Below are 16,936 nucleotides of genomic sequence, written 5' to 3' on the forward strand. Positions count from 1 at the left end.
TATTATTGCCAAAACCAGGGGGCATGTGTTATCACCAGAATTTAGCCAAAGCAGGAGGTGGGCCGTGATTGAGATGGGCTTAGAGGACATGCACATAAAGTGTCTCTGAATCGGCCTCGTGCGGGAGTTTGGGCTAGATTGCCCGTGTATCTGTACATTATAGTAGATCACGTTTTAGTTTAGAATTAAGAGATAGAGTTTAGTCGTACACATCTAGGTTTATTCCAAAGATAGAAAGTCTACGGACTATAAATATGTACCTAGGGTTATTGAGAAAGGAGGACGATCACGTTCACAACAAACAATCTAGGCGCATCGCCACCCCTGGTTTCGAGGGTTTCTTCCGGGTAAGCGACATGCTGCCTAGATCGCATCTTGCGATCTAGGCAGTATCAGTTTATTCGTTGTTTGGTGTTGCTCGTACTGAAGCCTTGTTGATGGCGAGCAATACTGTTACCGTAGATGTTTTGGGGCTGACGTCGATACTTTTCTGATATGCTTGCTTAGCTATGCTGCCCCTCAATATCTAGCTGCCTTTGCACCTATCTTGGGTGTAAGGGCAGTATCTTGCTTGGTCTTTATTTAGTAGATCTGATATGTTATGGTTGTTCCTTGTTCTCCAAGGATTAGTTTGATATCCGCATGGTTAGGCCTTACAAACGGGTTGAACGATCCAGTAGTGCGTAAGGTATGGTTTGATGATCCTAGAGGGATTGTTCCGGATATCGACTTTGTGTTGGTTTTTAGGCCTCTTTTAGGACTAGTTTTCTACTATCCTTCGTATCTGCCAGGCTCAACTACGTGTAGGATGTTCCGGTTATGCGGTGAAAACCCTAGACTGTCGTAGATTGATTTAACTTGGTATTGATAAAGCAGGATCCCCATGTTATCGTAAATCCAACGTGAATCATGGGTCAATCGGCTTTTTGAGCCGATTCACAGGGTAACCTGAGAGCCGATCGGGGCTCGTATTTAATGTTTACGTGTATGCCATGCAGGAAACTAATTGAAGCAATCCATCACCTTCCTGACCAGGTATAGGTCAGGTGGCACGCCCTCGCATTAGCCAGGACGTGTGCCGGAGTTTTGCGGGCCGTCGCCCGAGGGACCAGGGCCCACCAGCAGTCCTGGGAGCCTCCCGGCTCTCCGTGTTGCTCGTCGATGCTCGCCGGTGGGTTTTGGCAGGCAACACCTGCGCACTTTGTCCTCACTCGTGCGGCACCCGGGAACTACTTCCCGGTCGGTCACCCATCCTCAAATTATTCCGGGCCAAGCACGCTTAACCTCGGAGTTCTTTGCTGATGAGCTTCCGGAAAAAAAGTTGCAACTTGTTGGTATGAGTATCCTATCAATCCTATTAAGCCCTGGGCCAGGATATGACACTCATCCCCCTTAGAAGATCGACGCCCTCGTCGATCAGCCCCTAGCCAGGAACGTCCCCTCTTGGCACACGTATTTGCGTCCAGTGCCGGCACATGTGCCATGCCGTGTGCCACGACGGGCCACACCAGCCATGCGCCACATGCCCGAACCCCTGACCCGCACACGCCCGTGTAACCGCCCAGTGCCGGCACATGTGCCATGCCGTGTGCCACGACGGGCCACACCAGCCATGCGCCACATGCCCGAACCCCTGACCCGCACACGCCCATGTAACCGCGAAGGTCGGCTCTGATACCAAATGTAACACCCCGACCACCCCCCCCCCCGGCCGGGCCTGTTACCCCTGGCAGCTCTCTAGGATCTCTAGACTAGCCCCACAGACCAACACAGACCAACACATGTCTTTCCTGCACACTTTATCCTCACTCGTGCGGCACCCGGGAACTACTTCCCGGTCGGTCACCCATCCTCAAATTACTCCGGGCCAAGCACGCTTAACCTCGGAGTTCTTTGCTGATGAGCTTCCGGAAAAGAAGTTGCAACTTGTTGGTATGAGTATCCTATCAATCCTATTAAGCCCTGGGCCAGAATATCACACAAATAGATGCCTAAGATGAGGTGGCATAGCCCAGACCACTCACTGTCATCGTACTAAAGACCCCCAGCCTGACACGTTTCACGGTATGTAACATGGGTAAAGCCTATGTGATGCCTACATCCTCAAAAATTATTGCACTAAGAACAAAAATAAGCAACATCTGCATACAGAACAACCCTTCAGTAGGTCGATGCACATGCCGGATTCTCCCCAGCATAAAACCACATCTCCTCTTCACCCACTTCTTGCCATGCGAATAACAGGTGTACTTTGCTGTAAATTTGACAAATTGTTGAAAGGACACGGATGCCGCCTAGAGGGGGTGAATAGGCGGACTTTTACGAATATGGCTTAACAAATGCGGAATAAAACTAGAGTTTAATTTGTCAAGCACAAAACCTATATAACTAGGGTTCACCTATGTGCACCAATGACTTATGCTAAGCAATTTAAGCAACTATGTGATAGCAAGATATATAACTTCAAGCACGAAGGCTATCACAAAGTAAAGTGCATAAGTAAAGAGCTCGGGTATAGGAATAACCGAAGTGACGCGGAGACAACGATGTATCCCGAAGTTCACACTCTTGCGAGTGCTACTCTCCGTTGGAGCGGTGTGGAGGACAAGTCACTCCAAATGCACGAGGGCCACCGAATTATCCTCGATAATTCCCACCAAAAGGTAAGTCCTCGATCCACTATGGAACCTTAGGGTGGTCACCGAACCCGCACAAAGCTTGGAGCTATCTCCACAACTTAATTGGAGGCTCCCAATAAATTGCCCTTGAAGAACCACAACTTAATTGGAGTCCCCAAGAACACCACAAAGACCACTAAGACCACTAAGCCGTCTAGGGTCCAAAGACCCAAGAGGAACAAGCTCCCGAAGTGAATATCTCACGAACTTTCACCTCCACGTATCACCGCGGAGAAGTCAAACCGATGCATCAAATGCAATTGCAAGAACACCACAAAGATGCCCAATCCTTCACTCTCAAATTCCAACAAAGCTACTAAAGCTATTGGGTTAATAAGAGAGGAAGAACAAAGAGGAGAACACAAAATTCTCCAAGATCTAGATCCCAAAGATTTACTCACAAAGAGATGATTTGGTTTGGTCAAAGTGTGGATCTAGATCTCCTCAATCTTTCTCTCAAATAGATGCAAAAATCATAGGATGGGGAGAAAGATCTCAAGCTCAAATATGAACAACAATGGTGGAGAGAGAGGCTTGAGAGAGAGAGGAGGAAGAAGAAGCAGCCAAAGAGAGAGAGGAAAAAACCTTAAATAGGCAGCCCCAAAAATCTGCTTGTTGGGGATGGTGTGATCGGTAGTACCGGCCAGGTTGGGCCGGTACTATCGGCCGTGGTCGGCGCGGGGCGCAGGGAAGGAGGCGACGTGGCGAGATGGGAGAGGGTGAGCGCGGGCCGGGAGGGGAGACCGGAGGCTCCGGCCAAGGTACCGGCCCGGGTACCGCCGAAGCCCCAACCCCCCTGGACACTTACTGAGAGCCAGGCCTCACTACTAAATCTGGAACTGGATCAGCATAGTCCAACGGACTTTGGACTTAATTTTGAAGGACACAGTTGGACTGGATCTGATTGGATGTGGATATTAATGGACATTAAGGTCCGATGTTGTTGGATGGACATTGGACCTAAAGATCAGATCGTTCAAAATCCACTGGACACGTGCTTTAGGCATACACGCCCCACGATCGGTCGCCGTCGCTATCTCCTAACTGCCATGGGATTCCAACATCTCTGTGCACACATGGTCCCGCCGGTGACCTCTGGGATCGGGCGGCCGGAGGTCCCTGAGACGGCGAGGTCGGAGTCAAAGCGGGCATGGGGATGGGGGCGCGGCCGACCACCTGGGAGAGTTAGGACACCGGAGGGCTGGAGCAGCTCGCCGGCTCGCCAATGTCAACCCACAGAGGCAACACGGATCTACGGCTACAAGAGCTCAAACGAGACAATGGGGACCAGCCCCCACGTGATGGGGAGTTCACCGGGTACGAGGTGGGGCGGTGGATGGGCAGAGAAGTGGGGATCGAGAGTCTGTTTTTTTTTTGGGGATGGGGATCCGGAGGTTGACGAAGGGTGGGGTGGCTTCGCTCGCGAGGGACATACGATAAGTGAATGGGATTAGTTAAATGATTAGGACCCAATGGACCTTGGATATCCATCATTATATTTATTTGGACGTGGACGGACGTGGATGTTTGCCAATGTTACGTGGACTGGAGATGGATCAGACCATCCGAGATTGGACATCTAGTGGACATCTGCGTTATGGAGCTGGACTCTGATCCAGTTCCAGGTTTACTCACTAGCGGTACCGCGAGCGGTACCTCGCCTGGAGGCTCCGGTCAGGGCAGGGCGGTGGTTCCAGCCGTGGCCGGTGGAAGCTCCGGCTGCTGGCCCCTCCTCTCCATTTCTTCGAAATTCAAACTTGAAATGCAAATATCTTGAGCTTGGAAAATCCAAATTAGACGAAACCAATTTTGTTGGAAACTAGTGGGGGTTGATTTTCTATTAATTTTATAGGTGCAACACCTCAATACGATAAATCGAGAAAATCACCAAACTCTAAAACACAACAAGTGATCTATGCGAAATTCGTTTTCGGTGAACCAGAGCTTGTCATGGAAATAACCACAAGCTCTAAAACACCACATGGATAAGATCCAAATAACAACCAAGAAACATGATGCAAGGATGCAAAGGTTTGACCGTACTCCGAGCGATACGACCGAGTTACTCACTCGAGAGCCCCTTGAAAGTACGACCATTATCCTATAAATCGGTCTCCCAACTAAACCATGAGAACGGTAAGAAAGAAACCCTATCAAGAGCAAAACCTTAACCTTGCACTTTCCACTTGAGCTCGATGATGAAGATCTTGACCGCAACAAGAATGGACGTCGTTCTTGATTGTGCTTGCTTGATGTCTTGCGGATTGCTCCCCCAAAATCAACTATAGGAGAGCTTATTCTTCGGTGCGTCTTCACATATCCATGAGCACATATGAATGGCAAGCTTCAAGCATGTGAGATTTTCGAGTTGACTCAGCTTGAACTTGTACCTCATTTCTTCGTATTGCAACATTGACGCCAACTAATCGTTCAAGCATTGCCTTATGGATAACTCCTATACATATAACTCAATGCAACCATTAGTCCATAGGGATTGTCATTAGTTACCAAAACCACACATGGGGGCTATATGCACTTTCAACTGCAGACAAAGCACACAAAGAAACAACGTATCCACTTAGATGAACCAATGCGGAAAGAAGAAAATAAATAAAGGTAAACATAACGAAAAAATAGGATATACTCTCTACAGCAGCAACAAAACGGAGGGACAGGCACCGCCCGATAACAACCCGACTGAGCAGACCGACCCCAGCGGGAGGACTCCCTGCCACAGCAGTAGCTTAGATCAAAGATGGCGCTGCCCGACACCAAGTCTGTGGAGAAAGCTCCGACCAACAATGTCCACTTGAGCATTTGTAGGAAATGTTTTTGGCTCATTCCTGAAAACATACACAACCTTTATACAGAGGATTTTAGGTCAAAATGAGTCTGTGGGCGAAATAATCAAGCGAATCGGACGATCGAGTAGGAAAAGAGATTGGGTGGCATGCCCACCCTAACTAGGCGCGCCGCCTGGCCTGTTTTGGCCCTCCTGACCCATCTTGTGAGGTCCAAGTGCTCCAGATGCTTCTCTTGATGAAATATTGACATCCCCAAAGTTTTAGCTCCATTTGAATTTGTTTAGGTCCTTGAAATCTAAACATACACAAAACAGGGTTTTCCTGTCCTGCAGGGTTATAACCAAAATAAAGGGGATCATTGGTAAATCCCCGAAAATCAATATAAAACATGGATATAACATCATACATGTTGCAAATATGTGGGAATATGTGTCAACAAACTACAAAGTTCATGCATGCATTTTACATGCATCAACATCCCCAAGCTTAACCTATGCTCGTCCTCGAGCATATAGGTGATAAAACTAACATGGACTTTGAAGTTTGTTGCTTTGCTTCTTTTCATTGTCACACAAAGTTCAAAAGGTTCAATCTTTAAAGAATAACAACAAGCAAGTGATCTATAAAGTGATATTGTTTACACTCTCCAAAACATGCTCAATAATAAGTGGTCTTGTGTTCAAACAAATGAAAAGTATTACAAGCCATAAAGCATACTTATATGAACCTATAGAATTGTTTGGAAGACTCATTTGTTTTTTTCCGGATATTTTGACTCTTGGATAATAGAAAGTAAGTAGGGAATACATGTGCTAGTCCTCCAATAAAATAGAAGATAGGTGAGAGCATAAAATAAAGTTTTGAGATATGTAGTTCATGTCAAGGGTTATCATAAGGATGGGGTTCTAAGCATATTTTGTTTCAAAGATTCATATGGTTTATGTGCTTACAAGTTGAATGTTTCATGCCCCTTCACCATGAGTACCCACACCACATGCTAATCAACTTAGGATCACTTAAGCTTGTCATTGTAAACAAATAATTTCCTCGAGAGCGTCAACTGTAGTATCTCTTCCCCTTAGTAGGAAAAGCACTTTTTCATTTTTCTTTTTTTATAGCGGGTCTTATTCATACTTCAAAAGACAAGACAATAGACAAATGAATCAACTCAGCACTTTATTTTCTTTACTATTTGCATACCTTTTTATAAAAAGGCTTCACAAAATGTTCATGTTGTAAAATTCCACCATGATGCATAGCATGGCTCTGGTTTGCGGCCCATACGTCTCTCTCATTATATGCATACTCCATAGTGTTCCATTTCATTTTACATCGATGAGCATCCATAGCAAAAATAACATGATATCAACTAAGAATGCAATGTTTGAAAGCATTCTCCAGAATAACATGGTTAAGCCAACAAACAACTTATAAAATGTCAAACACACAACTTTCCATAGTGGAGTCTCCTCACGCCCTACTTTCTCAAGAGCTTTAAACTAAAAAAGAGATATTGTGAGGTATTTAGAGGCATATCACAAATATTATAATTGGGGCAGAAAGTTCCACATAGGTAGGTATGGTGGATGTTTGGTTTGAGGTGTTTGGATACAAGTCTTAGCTTGTTTGAGAATTTTTGGCTAGCAAAAAGATCTGAAAGCATGCCATAGTGTCCATAGTGCTAATCATTAATTATCAAATAAGGCTCCTTAATATTAAGCATCCATGTATATGAGGCAAAAGGTAGAACTAAATAAGGCACTAGCAAATTATCATTCATCAAAGTATTTGACACAAGCAATATTAAGTATAACATTGAATTTCATCTTTTTTGCGTTCATTCCCTTTTTCTTTTCATAGCACACAACTTATTCTAATCAAGTCATCCAATCATGGGATAGTTTATGTCAATAGATCTTTCCTAAGCATGCAAAATATCTAGCATGGTGGTCTCATTTATTTCCAATGAAAACTGGACATAACACTAAACAAAGACGCTCCAAGTTTCTACAATTATTCTATGTTGTTGATACATGTAAAATGCATACATGAACTTTTTCCTTTATCATATTGAATTCCCACATATTTGTAACATATACGATGATACTACCATGTTTTACATTGATTTATGGGGATCTACCAATGATCCCCTTTATTTGGTTTATAACTATGCATAACAAGAATTCCATGTATTGTGTATTTTTCACTTTCAGAGACCTATACAGAGTCAAATTAAGATAGGATTTCTGGAGCATCATTTTTTCATCGGGAGAAGCACCCTGGGCCCTGGAAGCACACCTGGAGAGGCCTGAGGGCCGAAAGAGACCAGGTGGTGCGCCCAGCAAGGGAGGGCGCGCCACCTAGGCTCGTTTGATCGTCGATCGTCCAAATCGCTTCATTATTTCGCACATCAACGTATTTTAACCTAAAAATTACTCTATATATGGCCCCCAAAGGTTCTCTCGAGGAGAGCACTGCAGAAACTCGCAACACGGAAACTCCGCTGGAGCCGCCTCTCGAGGGATCTCCACCTTCTACAATGTCTTCCTCATCATCACCATGATCAAGGGGGCCGGGTAGTCCACCTCTGGACTATGGGTTTGTGGCAGTAGCTTGATCTATTTCTCTCATGTTCTTCATAGTTCTTAATGCCATATGAGCTTCCCAACATGATTATGGTCATATTTCTAATACTTATGTGGTGGATCTTTATTCTATGATATAATACTATGAGATTATGCAATACTTTGTGTAAGATGTATTTATAGATGCATATTATGTATCCATGTTCTTAAGTATTGGTTCTGATCCAACTTGTATGCAAGAACGTATGTGAGGTGATGTGTGTGTTAGATGGAATAGCATGTTTTTAGTGATTGAATAGTGAAAACCAATTCATGGCCTATCATGGTTTTGCCTTTTCTTTTGCTATCTCACTAGAGATAAAGTGAACGCATGTGATATGTTCATTACGTGACAAAATTAATGATCTTGTTTGTTCAAGGTAGCATATTTCATATTCACACATCATGTCAAAGTAACTATGGCTATACTCTGTAAATTCTTAATACAAGACTGCTTAAAATTATTCCTATCTTGTGGAATGTAAGAAATATGTGTTGCATCATCTCTATGTTAGGACGTGATGCTCATATGAATGCTTATCGTGTACATGTTAAAGTTATTTTCTTCATATCTCATTCATGAATTGTTATTGTCCACTACAACGTAAAAGATAAAATAGTCAAGTGAACCCATGAACCCTGGTCCAATTTTAATCATAAGAAACACATTTCCATTACTTTTATCTTACTCGTTATTTGTGGAACTATTTAATCCGAAAATACAAAAATATTTATCTTTCTTATTTGCACTCAAAACCCCCAAATAAACAAACATTTACCTCTTTTATTTAGTTTATTTCGGTTGTTTAGTTTACTTTACTTCAGTTACTACTTTATTTACTTTTACTTACACGAAACCTTGTGTCTGACGACCACACGGTGGAGTTGGGGACAAAATGATTTATTTTATTTTGAAGGATTGCTAGAAGAAGAGAGGAGGAGACAATTCTTTATGCCATTCCTTGAGAGTTCGATATAAACCCTCGAGTTATCCTTGTGGAAAAAATACTCTGCTGACACAACACTCTGCACTTGGAGTCCCAACATCATCAGAAGGATTAGTCAGATGTTCTTCTTCCTTTGGCACGTCAAGGGGTAACTTTATCGGAGGCTGGCTAACGTCTAGCAGGGTGGGAGCCCCGTATTCTTTCCATGGTACTATGTATCTATGATGGGTTGCAGGGTGTGTCTGAAGGTCATGCGCCAAGGGGTGAGCAACCAAGGTGAAGTTGGAACCTAAACTCGTCATGGATATAATAACGTGTGGGTATGTAGGGTCACGGAGAAGAACAGTGATAGGTTAGGACCTTATACTAGGCCTCACACCATGGAAGTGTGGACGGGAAAGTACGCACGACTAGTAGCAATGATAATATCTCTTATGGGAAAAGTAACATGCCTCTGCAGAGTGTAATGAATTGTGCCTTGTCACTCTCTGTTCCAGGAAGGAACCGTGAACACGGCAGGAAAGGAACTCCATGAAGTGTTTAGACACCTTGTGAAGGCTGACGGATATATATTTTCAGAATAAAAGCAACATTTTGAACAAATGTTTACCAAAACCTGCATTGCCTAGGATTTCTGGTCCATGGCTGTACTTAGTGCATCAAACACCCCTTTTCCTATAATGAGCTTGTTGAGTAAGTTTGTACTTATTCTTCTTTGAACCACATGCTTAGACTACCTGAACAACTTGGAAGAGACCACCGAAGGAGCTGAGGACACAGAAGATGTCCGCTATGAGGAGCCATACTTATATGGAAGCTTCAATGGGGTGGACTATCTAATAGCCTATGGCATCGAAGAGACCAATGAAGAAGAAGTGTAGAAGTCACATCTAATTAGTAGTCGGGCAGCATCAAACTTTATAGAATAATCTTGCTCGAGTAGTCATGGTGTTTAGTCTACTTGTACCACTTTGTTCTCAAGCTAGGTATAGTTAAAGTAGAGTTATTGGGTTATCTTGTCTGGACCAGGAGGAGCTCAACTATGATGTACATATATGGCTTGTAATGTTAATTGACATTTCTTTTTTATCACTCTAAGGGACGTACTATTTGCGAATTCGTACTTCGAAATTTTTATGTCAATAATTGGCGTACTACAACATGCAGTGGTATTTAGGATCACCACAGTGGCTTCATGCTCAGCTTCGAGCATCTAGAGTTTGGCGGGAAGTTCATCAATAGAAGGCTTGTTCAACAAAGAATTTGACAACAAATAAAGAACCACATGTCGTTACACCAGAATGAATACAGTATGAAGACAAGGCGGAAATGGTTTTAGAACTTTTACATTGGCTAATCTTAAGCCGCTCTTCAAGGGTGGCAATCAGCTTATCTTTTCTGCCCTAGCCAAGCTAAGATACTCAATTCGAAGTTTCTGCTCCAGCATCACTTTGTTCATTTCCGCGTGCAGCGCGCGTGTGCCCTATAAAAATTTGACAAAGTTCGACCCGGGTGACCTGCAAGGTTGGGGAGGATGCTCCAGGTGGCATTCTCCGCGGCAGCTCCGTCTTTGAAGGGAGGAAGTCCTTGAACCTGACCCGGAGCTTTGGCATCCATCACGTAGAAGAAACCGCCCGATCAGTACCTCACGAACTCGTGACGATCTAGCTGAGGGTACAACCGGTTAGGCCGGATCTTGAAGGTGACGATGCTGCAATTGGCAAGCATGTTGGTCTTGGGAACTGACTCCTTCTTCACGGAGTAGTAGTATTGGAATGAAGTGAGATCTGATTCCAGCTGGAGGTGAACTTCGCAGAGCGCCACGTAATTGGAGATAGCAAGAATGTTGTTAGGCGGAATGTTGTGCAGCTAAAGACCATACTTTGTGAGGATCTCGACGAAGAAGTTGTTGTACTAAAACAAGAACTCAATCTACCAGCGCCTTGGTCAGAACCAGCTCCCCATCCTCTGGAGCGGGCACCAAGGCAGTCAAAACCACGCGCAAAGTTTTCGGCTTCAGACCTCCGTCTCCAGATTTTGCAGCTCGTTCTCACTGACATTGCATGGCCACCATTGTTTTTTTACCTCTTAACTTTAGACTTTTTTGCTACCTCATCTACTTTATGCTTCATTTTCTCGGAACCAGCCTTTTTAGCTAGATCTGGCATGTCAGATTAGCCCTCCAAATTCTTGCCGGAACCTTGCCCAAGTGATGGGTCCAAGAAAAAAGAGAGATAAAGGTGGAGACGCGGTGGATATAGGGGAATATCTAAAGGACTGGACAACGAGGAGTGAGGAGGAGACGCCATTTCTGTAAGTATATGAAAAAGTGTAAAAAAAACTAGTCAGAAAACTACGCAGGCATGTCGGAACCACAACTAACCTATTTGACCTAGTCATCACTACAATCTCAGGTCAGCATCTCCGAGAAAGAAAACCTACCGGAATGGCAGCCATGGTGGAGCAAGACGCCGGAGACGAGGTTTTGCCGCGATGGCTCGCCGAAGTTAAGAACTAGTGAAGAACACAACGCGGTGGCTCAACGGCAGCGAAACTCCGGGACGGTAGCATGACGAACTTGGGGGCGGCGCTAGCTAGAGAGCATTTTATGGTGGGCAAATGGAGAGAATGAGGGGTATCTGCATCTTGTGGTCAGAACACAACCGTCACAACCGGTGGATTGCTAACACGTGTCTAAAGCCCTAGCAGTAAAAATGGACGCAGAGATTTGCTACCGTTGGAACCTTAGGATCTGATGCCGAGTTAGGTGGAGCGGAATTTTAGCCCCGGCTTCCGGGTAAGTTCCCATACATTCCTATTCAAAGATGCTAAATTTCCGCGAAGTAATCGATTGAAAAGAATATTCCAATGATCTAGACGTTGGATACCACTTTGAAGAAGAAGATAAGATTGTGTCCAGGTTGTTAGGCGGAAACTACTATAAATTCTGGACTTCTCCAACGTTCAAGCATTATTCACTCTAAAGATACAAGGCAGAGAAACGGTGTGACCCGAGTTAGGCGGAAGAATATTGAAACTTGAAGAACTCTGGGGAGCTATTGTTGTGGATATACTTCATGGATATGACAACGATGTAGACTAGTTCTGACAAGTCCGGGTGACTCACAGTTACTGATTGACCAAGATGGGGTGTCCATGATCAGAAGCTCTAGCCGGTTCCATGATTGCCGTAGCAGGCTAAATCCGTATCGACATAGGTTAGCCAGATCCTTGTACGGCAAGTTGTACCAATTTGGTTAGTGCTAGTAGAGGTCGATCTGGACTACTCCTCGTAACCCTAGATCCTGATGTCTTTATAAGCCGGATCCCGGGTGCTTTTGAGGCAAAACCAACTCTCTCATTGCAATCGCGCACTTGTTGCCATGGGCGGAGCCAGAATGAAAAATGAGTGGGGGCAAAAAAAAAAAAACCAAGCTCACAACAACATAGGAACTAAGGACAAAAAGAACGTATTTCCTTATACAAGTTCATTCCAGATTTTCAGAAAGTGAAGTTCACAAAAAGAACATATTTCCTTATAAATTCGCTCCATAGCTTCTCTGCATATACTGTATCTAAATTAATTTGTCATACACGGGCAAAGAGTTCATATAGATTTTCTTCTACTCTCACTATCTCGCATACTCAACACTACAGGAAAAAAGCTCAGTGCCGTGCACGGGTCTTTGCCGTGTGCTTCCAGCGCCCTTTGCCGTGCGGAAGTTCTTTGCCGTGCGCCTCGCGCACGGCAATGAATTCTTTGCCGTGTGGCTCCGGGGCGACGCACGGCAAACAAACAGCGCACGGCAAAGAGCCAGTTCAGCGCTCGGCAAAGCAAGCAACGCACGGCAAAGAATCCAAAAGCTCACGGCAAAGAAATCTGCACGGCAACGAGAGAGCCAAGGCGCACGGCAAAGCCGCGGGCACGGCAACGATGCCTTTGCCGTGCGTGGCAACCCTTTCATGTCAATTCTAGCGATTATGTTCAATTTTAGCCATTCCATGTCAATTCTAGTTCTTCCATGTCAATTCTTGTTCTTACATGTCAATTTTAGTCATTCCATGTCATTCTTAGCCATTATGTTGAATCTTAGCCATTTCATGTCTATTCTAGCGATTATGTTCAATTTTATCCATTCAATGTCAATTCTAGTTCTTCCATGTCAATTCTAGTTCTTACATGTCAATTTTAGCCATTGCATGTCACTTATGCATCTATATAAGAACTTGTAGGAGGACAAGGAGATGGAGGACAAGTAGGTGGAGAAGGACAAGGAAGTGGAGGACAAGGAAGTGGCGAAGGTTGACGTTGCTTGTATGAACTTTGTTGTGTGACTTGGAGCATTCTATGTGTGAATTTGTTGTTGGACTACTTTGTTGTTGGTGGACTTCGTTGTTGTTGGATTGTATGGAACATTCTATGTATGGACTTTGTTGGACTATTAGTGGTTGAACTTTGTTGTTGATGATGTGCAAATGTCTATATATTGTGCTATATATGTATCTGGAAATATATGTCTATTTTGTGAATTATATGTGCAGGGATTAAACGGAAACAGCAAAAAGCTGAAATTTTTCAGCACCTTTGCCGTGCACATGCACACGGCAAAGAGAAAGCCGCACGGCAAAGGCTTTCTTTGCCGTGCACATGCACACGGCAAAGGGTGCCCAGCTGTGCACTGCGCCGCCCAGCTGCCCACCTGTAGAGTCTTTGCCGTGTGGGGTTGAGGGGAAGCGCACGGCAAAGCCTTGTCTTTGCCGTGCGGCTTCGTGGGGAGGCGCACGGCAAAGCCGGCCGCACGGCAAAGCCTGCAAGCGCACGGCAAAGGAGTGCGCACGGCAAAGGACTTCGCAGCGCACGGCAAATCAGCGTCGCTCGGCAAAGCCTTTGCCGTGCGATTTTCGCTCGACGCACGGCAAAGGTGGCTTTGCCGGGCGGGTCGTTGCCGTGCATTCTTTGCCGTGCAAGGCCGCACGGCAAAGGCTTTGCCGAGCGTTTTTGGGCCTTTGCCGTGCGTTTTGGCTGCACGGCAACGCCCTGTTCTGCCGTAGTGCAAACAGACAAAATTCTCTTATGTGTATCAGAAATTATAGCGAGAGAGTAAAACTAGGCTCAGTCAAGCCATTTGCATGGGAACTAATACAATACTGACATGGAATTAGAAACAGAAAATAATTAAGAAATCATAACAGAGGGATTGAGAAGAGGAATTGGTGAAGAACTTGGTGAGTTGGGCTTACCTTGATGTCGAATCAGGCAATCTTCGAAGTTCTAAGGATGGACAGTCGCCAGTTGTCCGGCCGGCGTGCACAGCGGACGGAGACGGCGGTTGCCGGAGAGCGGAGGCGACGGCACGAGGCGGGCGGCGAGAAGGGCAACAGGCGGGGACCGAGTCGCTTCGTCTCTCGCGAAACTTCCGTCGCTTAGTTTTCTCGCCAAACTTTCCCTCCCTTCGCTGAACTGAACCGAACGTGTGTTTGTGTTGCTCCAGGCCTCCAGCTCGTAACGTGACCAGGCCAGTAAATGCTTAATGGGCTGTGCTTCTTGTTTCCCTTGAAAAGTAGACCAGAAAATTAAGTGGGGGAAATTTTTTGGGCTGAGTGGGGGTAAAAAGTTTGGGCTGAGTGGGGGCAACTCGCTGTACTATCGGTAAGGTATAAGGGGCTCTGAAAATCGAGTGGGGGCATTCCCCCCGTGCCTTGCAGCTGGATCCGTCCATGCTTGTTGCCTTTATAGTGAATTATAGCAGAACGTAGGTTTTCGCCACTGTTGCGAGATCCGAAGCTGGGTAACTTGTGTCTCGCCGTCCCGGAAGCTCCACGCCTTACGCGCACCTCTCTCCCTACACGCCGCTGCCACCTTAGAGTTTCTCCCGAGTCTCATGCCGGCCAGAATTGCCTCACAGTCACGAAGAACCTCCTTGTTGTGCCCCCCGCCCGCAGGTCTAGACCGGCACCACCCAGCAAAGTCGCCACCGACGAATCCACAACGGCGTACATACACCTTGCTGTAGCTATATGTATGGCACATATTCGTACAAATAAGTTGGAGCATACAAGTTTTGTACAGGGCTACGTACGTTCGCATTTAGTTTTCTAAAAGACTAACTATGAGCGATCTTAGCCATCTATATGTGTTGATTTTGCCTGAATTTAGGGACAGGGACGGCCCAAAATGGTATCAAGAGCATGATGGAATTCTAGGTGAGACACAATGTATAAAATGTTCAGCAGGACGATTTCGTGTGGAACATGCATGAACCACACCGTTTCAGTTAGAATCATCACAATTTAAACTACTAATTATCACAAAAGAAAAGTGCTGATAAGTCTGAAAAGCAACAATTACAGAAAGTTCAGAAGCACAACAACATTCAGAGACAGATGGAGCAGTAGCATAATTAGACTGAGATTTTAAAAAACCAGACATGACAATTGAAGGCACGTCATAGGATAGGTAACAAATAGCACAGTTCAACTACCAATTGAATGGAGAGATAACCACATGCAAAGCACTCAGTTAACAGAAGTTCCTACGCTGAGAAAGTAATCACAGACACATAGACAGATACACCTTTCAGATTTACCTGAGAAAGTAACCACAAGCTGTTGCTTATCCCTACATCAAGCTTTCATGAATTGGACAAAAGCAACAGTTCAATTTTTGAGCTAGAGGTGCTACACTTCCCATCTAAGTCGCTGTCAAAGATTGAGCATCATCAACTAGTTTCATCCCCTGCAAAGATTGAGCATCAGCAGGTTCACTGGTTGTGGAAGATAGGCGGGTCACCGTCAACAGCATCTGTGTCCTGCAACGGGAGAATGTCTGGATGTAGAAGGAGGCTTTCTTGGATTGTGTGCATGGAGAGGAAGAACCATTCGCCAGTATGCAGGATGCGCGGGCACTGCATCAGACCACTTCGGTCCCGGGCGACGGCGACCACGCCTTGGTTGAGGGCATTCACCGACACACCGATGCGGTACGGGCGGCTCCAGAGGCCGGTGGTGTCGTCTCGGACCCAGACATCGACGGCTCCTGTCGGGGAGATCGCGGTCATAGCGAGGTGCTCGTGCAGCACAAACAGCTGGGAGCCCTCGCCGACGGGGAAGAGCTCGCCGTCCACTTGGAAGCTTGGAGGAGGAATCAAGCGGAAGGACTCGTCGGCCGTGTTGAAGATGAGTATGCCGCTGGTGCCCTGGGTGGCCCGCGGCAGCCAGCACAGGTAGACGCGGAAGTGGACGGGCGGGATCACGTAAGAAGGAGCAATCCCGTTGGCCAGCACAACATTAAGGACGGCCCCCTCGCCTGCGACCGGACGGCCGATGTACCTCGTCACCGCGTATGCGTCCACTCTGAAGATCCAGTAGACGCAATCGTAGTCCGGGCCGTCGTCGTACAGCACGTAGCACTCAGTACCTGCCTCGTCGTCGTAGACGCCAGTCGCGTAGAAGCCGATGATGCGGTGGTTGACGTGGAGCGGCGGGAGGCGTGCCCAGCGGCGCGTGCAAGGGTTGCAGGCGTAGAGCCTGTTGCCGAAGGAGAGGAGGAGGATGCCGGCGCAGGAGCCGTGGATCATCAACGGCTCGTTGTGGAGGGGAAAGCGGAAGACCGGTCGTGGTAGGGGCGCGTCGTCGAGCGTGTCGACGGCGCGGAGGTGCCAGCGGACGCCAGGCTCCTGGTAGAAGACGAGCGGCATGAGCGTCCGGCAGCTGTGGCGTTGGTGGTCGCGGCGGAAGTCGAACGTGTCGGTGATGTCGCGCCACAGCCTGCAGATCCTGCGGCAGCGGGCGATCTCCTGGGCCGGCAAGCGGAGGAAGACCTGGTAGAGGACGTCGGCCGTCGCCACCGCCTGAGCGGGGACCACTCCGCCGTTTTCCAGCGC

This window comes from Lolium rigidum, unplaced genomic scaffold, assembly GCF_022539505.1.
Source record: "Lolium rigidum isolate FL_2022 unplaced genomic scaffold, APGP_CSIRO_Lrig_0.1 contig_1215_1, whole genome shotgun sequence".
Taxonomy (NCBI): Eukaryota; Viridiplantae; Streptophyta; class Magnoliopsida; order Poales; family Poaceae; genus Lolium; species Lolium rigidum.